The sequence below is a fragment of the Felis catus genome, chromosome A2 (assembly GCF_018350175.1).
Source record: "Felis catus isolate Fca126 chromosome A2, F.catus_Fca126_mat1.0, whole genome shotgun sequence".
Lineage (NCBI taxonomy): Eukaryota > Metazoa > Chordata > Mammalia > Carnivora > Felidae > Felis > Felis catus.
This window is the reverse complement of record NC_058369.1, coordinates 53624917-53636988: the sequence shown is the minus strand read 5'-3', so window position 1 is coordinate 53636988 and position 12072 is coordinate 53624917.

Sequence of the window (12072 nt, the reverse complement as noted above, 5' to 3'; positions counted from 1 at the left end):
CTGTAGCGCCGGCCGGAAACCTCACCGCCGTCATAATTGGTTCCGCCTGAGGGCTGAGGCTGGGCGACTTCCCATCCAAGAGCTCGGGGTCAGGCATTTGCGAGCCTCCCGGTCCCCAAGCGGGCCTGGTTGGGGGCCTACTCTTCCCAGTCTTATTCCTGTTGTCGGTTTCTACCGGCTTGCCCTGTGTCGGGTCCTTAGAAACGCCTTACACCTCAGGAGGCCAAGCTCCCACCCCTCCAATGCGCGCGTAAATTACAAATATGCCTTAGAACCCAAACTTGCACTCCCTAGACCCCCATCTCAGGCCCTGCCTCGACTGTTCCCGCCAGGCCAGACCTCGACTCCCACTTAAGGAATTCCTTAGCTCCCTCCCATTTGCTCTTTTCCAAGATATCTACTCCCACCCCAGGTTTTCCATTCCGCTCCCCCCACCCCGCCCCCAGCTTTTCGTCTTCCGTTTCCTATGGTGGAAACCCCAAAAGATATTTGTGACACTTTCCTCTGGTTCTCTGTATCTGCAGATCCTGCTCCCACACCTCTCTCCAGTGCATCTTCTTGATGTGGACATGTTGGGGTTTCCGGAGTGAATGGTCAAGAAAGAATTCTTGAGACATCTTTGGTGCAAAAAGGGTGGTTTTATTAAAGCTTGGGGACAGGACCCATGGGCAGAAAGAGCTGCTCGAGGATCATGAGGAGTGACTATGTACCTTCAAGTTAGGAGGGAGTTAGGGATAGTGTAAGTGTCTAAGGAATTTGGAAGCAAGGTTTCCAGGACCTTGAGGGGCTAGCTATGAGGAAAAGGTCATTTACTTCTGTCTAGTAAAACCTTAGTCATGACACCTTTTGGATGTGTATCAGTGGGCCATACGTTTGGAGGATGATTGCTAACATATACCTTGGGGGGTAGAAATAAAGGAAGTTTCCAAAGGAATATTTAGATGTTAAAGGAGACTCACAGGATCCTGGAGGAGCGGGATAATGTTAAGCTAAGATGGCCTTTTGCCCTTTGCAAAGTATTAACATCAAGGCAGTTGAGTTCCTAGAGGAACGTCTCTTGGCCTATCTCAACTTGTAAATGGGCTGTAAGTTGTAAGGAAATTTAATTTTTTTCTTTTGCTTTTGTTCTACACATCACTCTCTCCATTTCCATCCTCATGGTTCTGAAAGGGCGGGCCTATGCCCCCCCTCCCCCACTCCATCTTGTTCTGTGTCCTTCACCTTGACCACGCCTCCTCCCCTTGAGTAACCTCCCGCTCACCTGCCTAACAGGACTCGGACCCTTCCCCAGCCAATCGGCTGAGGCCACAGCCATTACCTCACCAACTGCCCCAGGCCCCAATAAAACCTTTGTTCTTTTGAAACTCGCTCTTCTCCCCAGTATCTCACCGCTGTGTCGGTGTAGGTAGGGGATTGAGCTCGAGCTAGGTGAATAAAGGCTCTTTGCTTTTGCATCGGACTCGGCTCCCTGGTGGTCTTTGGGGATCACGAATTGTGGGCATAACAGTTCCAGTCCAAGCAACCATTATTTCTTGTCTAGACCTGTGCCATAGCCTCTTACCTGCTTTTCCTCCTTCTGCTCCTACCCTCTCCCAGTAAGTTATCACCCAAAACATATTTTTTAAAACATAAATAGGATCATGTCACTCACCTTTAGCCCCTTCAATGGTTTCCCATTGCTTTAAAAAATTTTTTCTTTTTAAAAATTTTAAACATTGAGATATAACAGACTAAAATGTACAAAACACACCTATGCCTCTATGAATTTTTTTATCATGGGTATACACTCATGAATTCATCACTAGATCAAGATGAAGAACATTATCTATACCCTAGACGGCTCACTTATGCCCCTTCCCAGTCAATACCTCCTAAAGGTAACTGTTCTCACCTATCACACAAATTAGTTTTAATTGTTCTTGCCCTTGATATAAATGGTATAATTCAATATGTACTCTTTTGTCGTGTCTTCTTTTGACCAATATTATGTCTATTTGATCTATCTGTACTATTGTATATAGCCATATGTTATTTTACTTTGCTGTAAAAATAGTAAATCTTCCAATTAATAAACACGGCATATACTTCCAATTACTTGGAACTTCTGAAATTCTTTCAGAAATATAGGGAGTATATTGGAAAATTTATAGTTTTCAGTGTATAAGTATTCAACAACCTTTATTAGATTTACTCCTAGGTATCTAGACGAATTTTTTTTATACTATTGTAAAAGGTATTTTTTAAAATGTCCTAATCATTTGTTGCTTTCTCCATGGTAAATTCATGTATTAATTTTACTGGGCTGTTTGTTCATTGTTTTGGATTTTCTACACACACAATGATGCCATCAGCAAATAATAACAATTTTCAATCTTTATATCTTGTTTTTTTGTTTTGTTCTGTTTTGTTTTTGCCTTTAGTGCACCACTGAGTGCACTTGGTACACCTTCAGTGTAATTTTAAATAGAAGAGGTAATAGTGGACATCTTTATCCTTTTCCTGAATTCTGGGAAAGTATTTAATATTTCACTATTAATTAAAATGTTAGCCTAAGGGTTTTGAAGCCATTATCAAATTAAGGAAGTTCTTTCTCTTTCGAGTTTTCTTAAAGTTTGTTTTTTTTTTAATCATGTCTGTTTTTTAAATCAAATCCTTTTTTCCCCCAATCTATTGAGAAAACCATATTGTTTTATCCTTTCTTCTCTTAATGTGTTAAATTATATTGATTGATTTTTTAAATGTTAAACCAACCTTGAATTCCTCAGACATACCCCCCTTGGCATATTATTCCTTCTTTAAATCATCAGATTTTGTTTATTTATTTATTATTTATTTATAATATTGTGTTTAGGTGTGTTGAGAGATAATAATATTGTGTTTAGGTGTGTTGGTCTGTAGTGTTCCTTTCCAGTAATGTCCATGTGAGGTTTTGATATTTGAACTAAGCATAAAATGAATTTGGATACCTCACTCTTTTCTCATCTCTAGAAAAGTCTGTGTAATGTAATTTTTAACTTTTTCCTTTAATATTTGGAAAAATTTACTACTGAAGCTATCTCCTCAGTTTATAGGAAGGTTTTTAATTAAAGATTTAATTGCTGTATTACATATAGGACTCCAGATTTTCTCTTTGTGTGGCAGGTTTGGAAAGTTCTCTTCCCTCTGCCCCCAAATAAATTAGTCCATTTCATCTAAATTGTTGAATTTATTGTCATGGAGTTGTTCATATCTTCTTTTTTTTTTAATTTTTTTTTCAACGTTTATTTATTTTTGGGACAGAGAGAGACAGAGCATGAATGGGGGAGGGGCAGAGAGAGAGGGAGACACAGAATCGGAAACAGGCTCCAGGCTCTGAGCCATCAGCCCAGAGCCTGACGCGGGGCTCGAACTCACAGACCGCGAGATCGTGACCTGGCTGAAGTCGGACGCTTAACCGACTGCGCCACCCAGGCGCCCCATATCTTCTTTTTTAAAGTGTCCATTGGATCTGTAATAATGTCGCCTTTTCACTATTGATATTACTATTCATGTTTTATCTCTTAAAAATCAGACTATTTACCAATTTTGTTAATCTTTTCAATAAGCAAACTTTTGGCCTTGTTCATTTTGACTATTGTACATGTGTTTTCTATTTCACTGATTTCTGCTTATATCTTGACTATTTCCTTTTTCTGTGTTCTTTGCATTCAAATTACTCATTTTCTACCTTCTTCAGATGGAAGTTTAGATTACAAATTTTCAAAAGTTCTTCTTTTTTATGTATTTAAAGCTATAATATTCCCTCTAAGCAACTTTTAGTAGTGTTCCACTAGTTTTTATGTCATCTTTTCCTTACCATTTGGTTGAAATAACTTTCTAATTTCCATGGTTTATTCCTTGACCCATAAGTTATTTAGAAGTGTGTAATTTAATTTCTAAACTACTGAGGATTTTCTAGTTATCTTTTTCTTATTGATTCATATTCATTTCTAGTATTACCCCACTGTGGAATTGTCTTTTCTTCTTTAAGTTTGGTCATTATTTGAGTTATACATTTTGAAGCTGTTTTTTAGGTTCAAACAAATAAATGTAAGATTGCTCTATCTTCTGTTTTGCCAACACGTTACTAAGAAATGTCCTGTTTTGTGCTAGTTGCACATGTGAATCAGGACAGTGCTATATCAGTATTCACTACACTGTATGTGAGACATACAGTGCCTGTAAGACATGTCTTAAAAAGGTGTTCTAAGAATGCTAGTTGTTTGTTGCATCAGGATAATGTTTTCAGTGAAAGAATGTGTTGACCACACAGTGGTGCATGTAATACACTATAAAGATAAATGTATAAAAGCTGTTTCTGAGAGCGCTAATTTAAAAAGGAAATGCCTAGAAATTCTTGTCTTAAAGTATACTTTGTCTGATATTAACATAATCATATCAACTTACTTTCAGACAGCATTTGTATGGTATATCTTTTTCCATCCTTTTATTTTCAACTTACCAGGTGTTTTTATATTTACACTATATTTCTTATAAATGGTATATAGTTGATTTTCAAGCTTGATAATCTGTTTTTGAATTAGATTACTTAGTCCATTTACATTAAATGTAATATACTTAGATTTAAATCTACCATCTTGCTATTAATTTTCCATTTATATCATCTGTTATTTGTTCTTTACTTTTCCTTTCTTGTATTCCTTTGGACTAGTATTTTCCATTATTCCATATTTTTCTTCATTGGTTACACACTTGAAAAAAATTTTTGGTCGGGGAGGTGGTGCCTGGGTAGCTCAGTGGTTAAGTGTTGGACTTTGACTCAGGTCATGATCTCATGGTTCATGAGTTCAAACTCCACCTGGGTCTCTGTGCTGACATTTCAGAGCCTGGAGCCTGCTTCAGATTCTGTGTCTCCTTCTCTCTCTCAAAAATAAATAAATATTAAGTTTTTTTGTAATTTGTTTTTAAGTAGGCCCTATGTCCAGTGCAAAGCCCAACACGGGGCTTGAACTCATGATCCTGAGATCAAGACCTGAGCTGAGATCAAGACCTGAGCTGAGATCAAGAGTTTGACACTTGGGCACCTGGATGGCTCAGTAGGTTAAGCAAGTGACTTCGGCTCAGGTCATGATCTCACAGTTCATGAGTTCGAGTCCCACATGGGGTGAGCTTGAACTCCACTTCAATAAGCTTGTGCCCCACATGGGCTCTGCATTGACAGTGCAGAGCCTGCAAGGGATTCTCTCCCTCTTTCTCTGCCCCTTGCTCACTTGTGCCCTCTCTCAAAAAAAAAAAAAAAAAAAAGAGTTGGATGCTTAGCCAATTGAGCCACACAGGCACTCAAAAAAATTTTTTTAAACATTTATTCATTTTTGAGAGACAGAGAGATAGAGTGCAAGTGGAGGTGGGGCAGAGAGAGAGGGAGACACAGAATCCCAAGCAGGCTCCAGGCTCTGAGATGTCAGCACAGAGCCCGGCATGGGGCTTAAATCCACGAACCATGAGATCATGACATGAGCTGAAGTCAGGTGCTTATCTGACTGAGCCATCCAAGGGCCTCCCACCCCCAGTTACACACTTTTATTTTTTATTTTATTTTATTTTTTTTTTAACATTTATTTATTTTTGAGACAGAGAGAGACAGAGCATGAATGGGGGAGGGGCAGAGAGAGAAGGAGACACAGAATCGGAAGCAGGCTCCAGGCTCTGAGCCATCAGCCCAGAGCCTGACGCGGGGCTCGAACTCACAGACCGCGAGATCGTGACCTGGCTGAAGTCGGACGCTTAACCGACTGCGCCACCCAGGCGCCCCTACACACTTTTAATTACACATTTAAAAAATTATTCTTTTAGGGGCACCTGGAACATATAACTCTTGATCTTGGGTAGTGAGTTTGAGCCCCACATTGGGTGTAGAGATAATTTTTTTAAGTAGGCTCTCATGACCTTGAAATCAAGACCTGAGCTGAGATTAAGAGTTGGTTGCTTAATGGGGCGCCTGGGTGGCGCAGTCGGTTGAGCGTCCGACTTCAGCCAGGTCACGATCTCGCGGTCCGTGAGTTCGAGCCCCGCGTCAGGCTCTGGGCTGATGGCTCAGAGCCTGGAGCCTGTTTCCGATTCTGTGTCTCCCTCTCTCTCTGCCCCTCCCCCGTTCATGCTCTGTCTCTCTCTGTCCCAAAAATAAATAAACGTTGACAAAAAAAAAAGAGTTGGTTGCTTAACTGACTGAGCTACACAGGTCCCCCAGGTGTAGAGATTACTTAAATAAATAAATGAACTTAAAAAAATTATTCTTGGGGCATCTGGGTGGCTCAGTCCATTAAGTGTCCAACTTCAGCTCAGGTCATGATCTCATGGTTCATGGGTTCAAGCCCCACATCAGGCTCTGTGCTGACAGCTAAGAGCCTGGGGCTTGCTTGGGGTTCTGTGTCTCCCTCTCTCTCTGCCCCTTGCCCACTTATGCTCTCGCACTCTCTCTCTCTCTCTCTCTCTCTCTCTCTCTCAAGAATAAATATACATACATACATAAATAATAAAAAGTTATTCTTTTAGTGATTACCCTGGAGATTACACTATGCATCTGTGACTTATTAGAGTCTACTTTAAATTAGTACTATTACCAGTTCCTAAACAATGCAAAACACTACAACAGCTTAACTGCATTTACTCTCCTCTCCACTTTCATGCTACTGTTGTCATGTATTTCTTCTGCATATGTTTTTTTTTTAATTTTTTTTCTCAACGTTTTTATTTATTTTTGGGACAGAAAGAGACAGAGCATGAAGGGGGGGAGGGGCAGAGAGAGAGGGAGACACAGAATTGGAAACAGGCTCCAGGCTCTGAGCCATCAGCCCAGAGCCTGACGTGGGGCTCGAACTCACGGACCGCGAGATCGTGACCTGGCTGAAGTCCGACGCTTAACTGACTGCGCCACCCAGGCGCCCCTTTCTGCATATGTTTGAATCCAACAACATATTGTAAAATGTTTTAAAATTTGGTATTCTTCATTCCTCCAACCATTTCATGTTTCCATTTAGGATCACTTTTTTTTTTTTTTTCCAACCAGAAGAACTCTTTTAGTATTTTTTGTACTGGGGATCACCCAAGAATTAATTTTCTTAGCTTTTATTGAGAAAATATTCTCCCCCCCCTTTAAAATATACTTTTAATTTTAAAAAGGTCTTAGATTTACAGAAAATTGTACATAGACATCCAATTTACTTAACAACCGGTTTCTCCTATTATTAGTATGTCAGTGTATACGTCATCATTAATGAAACCATATTAATACATTATTATTAACTGAGGTCCACAGTTTATTCAAATTTCCCTGGTTTATACCTTTTTCTATTCCAGGATCCATCCAGGATACTATATTGCGCCTAGTAATAATGTCTCCTTAGGTTACTCTTGGCTGTAGCAGTTTCTGAAGTTCTCCTACTGTTTGATGATCATGAAATTTTTTAAAATTTATTTTTTTAAATTTACATCAAAGTTGGTTAGCATATAGTGCAATAATGATTTCAGAAGTGGAACACAATGATTCATCCCCTACATAGAATACCTAGTGCTCATATCAACAAGTATCTTCTTTAATGCTCCTTACCCATTTACCCCATTCTCCCTCCCACAACCCTTCCAGCAACCCTCAATTTGTTCTCTATATTTAAGAATCTCTTATGGTTTGTCCCCCTCCATGTTTTTATATTATTTTTGCTTCCCTTCCCTTATGTTAATCTGTTTTGCATCTTAAATTCCACATATGAAAGAAGTCATATGATATTTGTCTTTCTCTGACTAATTTCACTTGGCCTAATACACTCTAGTTCCACCCACATTGTTGCAAGTGGCAAGACTTCATTCTTTTTAATTGCCAAGTAATACTCCATTGTGTGTGTGTGTGTGTGTGTGTGTGTGTGTGTGTGTGTGTATACACCACATCTTCTTATGCATTCATCTGTCGATGGACATTTGGGCTCTTTCCATACTTGGCTATTGTTTATACTTCTGCTATAAACATTGATGTACATGTGCCCCTTTGAAACAGCATACCTGTATTCTTTGGAAAAATACCTAGTAGTGCAACTGTTGGGTCACAGAATAGTTCCATTTTTAATGTTTTCAGGAACCTCTGTACTGTTTTCCAGAGTATCTCCACCAGTTTGCATTCCCACCAGCAGTGCAAAAGGTTCTTCTTTCTCCACATCCTCGCCAACATCTGTCGTTGCCTGAATTGTTAATTTTAGCCATTCTGACAAGTGTGAATGAGGTGGTATCTCATTGTGGTTTTGATTTGTATTTCCCTGATGATGAGTGATGTTGAGCATCTTTTCATGTGTCTGTTAGCCATCTGGATGTCTTCTTTGGAAAAGTATATGTTCATGTCTTTCGCCCATTTCTTCACTGTATCATTTGGTTTTTGGGTGTTGAGTTTGATAGTTCTTTATAGATTTTGGGTTCTAACCCTTTATGTCATTTGCAAATATCTTCTCCCATTCCGTCGGTTGCCTTTTAGTTTTGCTGATTGTTTCCTTCACCGCGCAGAAGCTTTTTATCTTGAGGCCCTGATTTTTGCTCTTGTTTTTTTGCTCGTTTTCCTTGTCTCCAGAGATGTGTTGAGTAAGAAGTTGCTGTGGCCAAGGTCAAAGAGGTTTTTGCCTGCTTTCTCTCTAGGATTTTGATGGCTTCCTGTCTTACTTTTAGGTCTTCCATCCATTTTTAGTTTATTTTTGTGTATGGTGTAAGAAAGTGGTCCAGGTTCATTCTTCTGCATGTCGCTGTCCAGTTTTCCCAGCACCACTTGCTGAAGAGATTGTCTTTATTCCACTGGATATTCTTTCCTGCTTTGTCAAAGATCAGTTGGCCACACATTTGTGGTACCATTTCTGGGTTCTGTATTCTGTTCCATTGATCTAAGTGTCTGTTTTTGTGCCAGAACTATACTGTCTTGATGATTACAGCTTTGTACACCTCCAGCTTTGGTTTTCTTGTTCAGGGTTGCTTTGGCTATTCAGGATCTTTTCTGGTTTGATACACATTTTAGGATTGTTTGTTCTAGCTCTGTGAGGAATGCTGGTGTTATTTTGATAGGTATTGCATTGAATATGTGTATTGCTTTGAGTAGTATCAACATTTTAACAATATGTGTTCTTCCAATCCATGAGCATGGACTATTTTTCCATTTTTTTGTGTCTTCTTCGATTTCTTTCATAAGCTTTCTATAGTTTTCAGTGTATAGATTTTTCACCTTTTGGTTAAGTTTATTCCTAGGTATTTTATGGGTTTTGGCGCAATTGTAAGTGAGATTGATTCCTTGATTTCTCTTTCTGCTGCTTCATTATTGGTGTATAGAAATGCAACTGATTTCTGTGCATTGATTTTATATCCTGCAACTTTGCTGATTTCATGGGTCATTTCTAGTAGTTTTTTGGTGGAATTTTTTGGGTTTTCTATATAGAGTATCATATTGTCTGCGAAGAGTAAAAGTTTGACTTCCTCCTTGCCAGTATGGATGCCTTTTATTTCTTTGTGTTGCCTGATTACTGAGGTTAGGACCTCCAACACAATGCTGAACAACAGTGGCAAGAGTGATCATCCCTGTCCTATTCCTGACCATAGGAGGAAAGCTCTCAATTTTTCCCCATTGCAGATGATATGAGCAGTGGGTCTTTCATATATGGTTTTTATGATCTTGAGGTATGATCCTTCTATCCCTACTTACTTGAGGGTTTTTATGAATAAAGGATGCTGTATTTTGTCAGATGATTTCTCTGCATCTATTGAGAGGATCACATGGTTCTTATCCTTTCTTTTATTAATGTGATGAATCACATTGATTGATTTGCAGATATTGAACCAGCCCTGCATCCCAGGTATAAATCCCAGTTGATCGTGGTGAATAATTCTTTTAATGTATTGTTGGATCTTGTTGGCTAGTATCTTGTGGAGAATTTTCGCATCCATGTTCATCAGGGAAATTGGTCTATCATTCTCCTTTTGGTGGGGTCTCTGTCTGGTTTTGGAATCAAGGTAATGCTGGCTTCATAGAATGAATTTGGAAGTTTTCCTTCCATTTCTATTTTTTGGAACAGCTTCAAAAGAATAAGTGTGTTAACTCTTCTTTAAATGTTGGTAGAATTTCCCTTGAAATCCATCCAGCCCTGGAATCTTGTTTGTTGGGAGATTTTTGATTACTAACTCAATTTCTTTACTGGCTATGGGTCTGTTCAGATTTTCTATTTCTTTCTGTTTCAGTTTTGGTAGTTTACATGTTTTTCGGAATTTGTCCATTTCTTCCAGATTGCCCAATTTGCTGGGATATAATTGCTCATAATATTCTATTATTATTGCTTGTATTTCTGCAGTGTTGGTTGTGATCTCTCCTCTTTCATTCTTGATTTTATTTATTTGGGTCCTTTCCTTTTTCTTTTTGATCAAACTGGCTAGATGTTTCTCAATTTTGTTAATTCTTTCAAAGAACCACCTCCTTGTTTCATTGATTTGTTCCACTGTTTTGTTTTGTTTTTTGATAGCATTGATTTCTGCTCTAATCTTTATTATTTCCTGTCTTCTGCTGGTTTGGGGTTTTATTTGCTGTTCTTTTTACAGCTCTTTAAGGTGTAAGGTTAGGTTGTGTATCTGAGACCTTTCTTCCTTCTTTAGGAAGGCCTGGACTGTTATATACTTCCCTCTTATGACTGCCTTTGCTGCATCCCAGAGGTTTTGGGCTGTCGTGTTATCATTTTCATTGGCTTCCACATACTTTTTAATTTCTTCTTTAGTCTGTTGGTTAACCCATTCATTCTTTAATAAAATGGTTTTTAATCTTCAAGTATTTGTTGTCTTTCCAAATTTTTTCTTGTGGTTGATTTCAAGTTTCATCACGTTGTGGTCTGAAAATATGCATGGCATGATCTCAATCTTTTTGTACTTGTTGAGGGCTGATTTGTGTCCCAGTATGTGATCTATTCTGAAAAATGTTCCATGTGCACTCAAGAAGAATGTGTATTCCACTGTTTTAGGATTAAATGTTCTGAATGTATCTGTTAAGTCCATCGGTCTGGTGTGTCATTCAAAGCCATTGTTTCCTTGTTGATTTTCTGTCTAGATTATCTGTCTATTGCTGTCAGTGGGGTATTGAAGTCCCCTATTATTATGGTATTATTAACCATGAATTTCTATATGTTTTTTTATTGATTTATATATTTGGGTTTCTCCACGTTGGGGTCATAAATGTTTACAATTGTTAGATCTTGGGGGGATAAAGCCCTTAGTTATGATATAATGCCCTTCTTCATTTCTTGTTACAGACTTTATTTTAAAATCTAGATTGTCTTTTTATATGCTGTTGAATTCGATTTGCTAGTATCTTATTGAGAATTTTTGCATCCATTTCATCAGGGATATTGGCCTGTAGTTCTCTTTTTTTACTGGGTCTCTGTCTGGTTTAGGAATCAAAGTAATACTGGCTTCATAGAATGAGTCTGGAAGTTTTCCTTCCCTTTCTATTTCTTGGAATAGCTTGAGAAGGATAGGTATTATCTCTGCTTTAAACGTCTGGTAGAACTCCCCTGGGAAACCATCTGGTCCTGGACTCTTATTTGTTGGGAGATTTTTGATAACCAATTCAATTTCTTCACTGGTTATGGGCCTGTTCAAGCTTTCTATTTCCTCCTGATTGAGTTTTGGAAGAGTGTGGGTGTTCAGGAATTTGTCCATTTCTTCCAGGTTGTCCAATTTGTTGGCATATAATTTTTCATAGTATTCCCTGATAATTGTTTGTATCTCTGAGGGATTGGTTGTAATAATTCCATTTTCATTCATGATCAAGTGGGATTCATTCCTGGGATGCAGGGCTGGTTCAACATTCGCAAATCAATCAACGTGATACATCACATTAACCAAAAAAATGAGAAGAACCATATGATCCTGTCAATCGATGCAGAAAAGGCCTTTGACAAAATCCAGCACCCTTTCTTAATAAAAACCCTTGAGAAAGTCGGGATAGAAGGAACATACTTAAAGATCATAAAAGCCATTTATGAAAAGCCCACAGCTAACATCATCCTCAACGGGGAAAAACTGAGAGCTTTT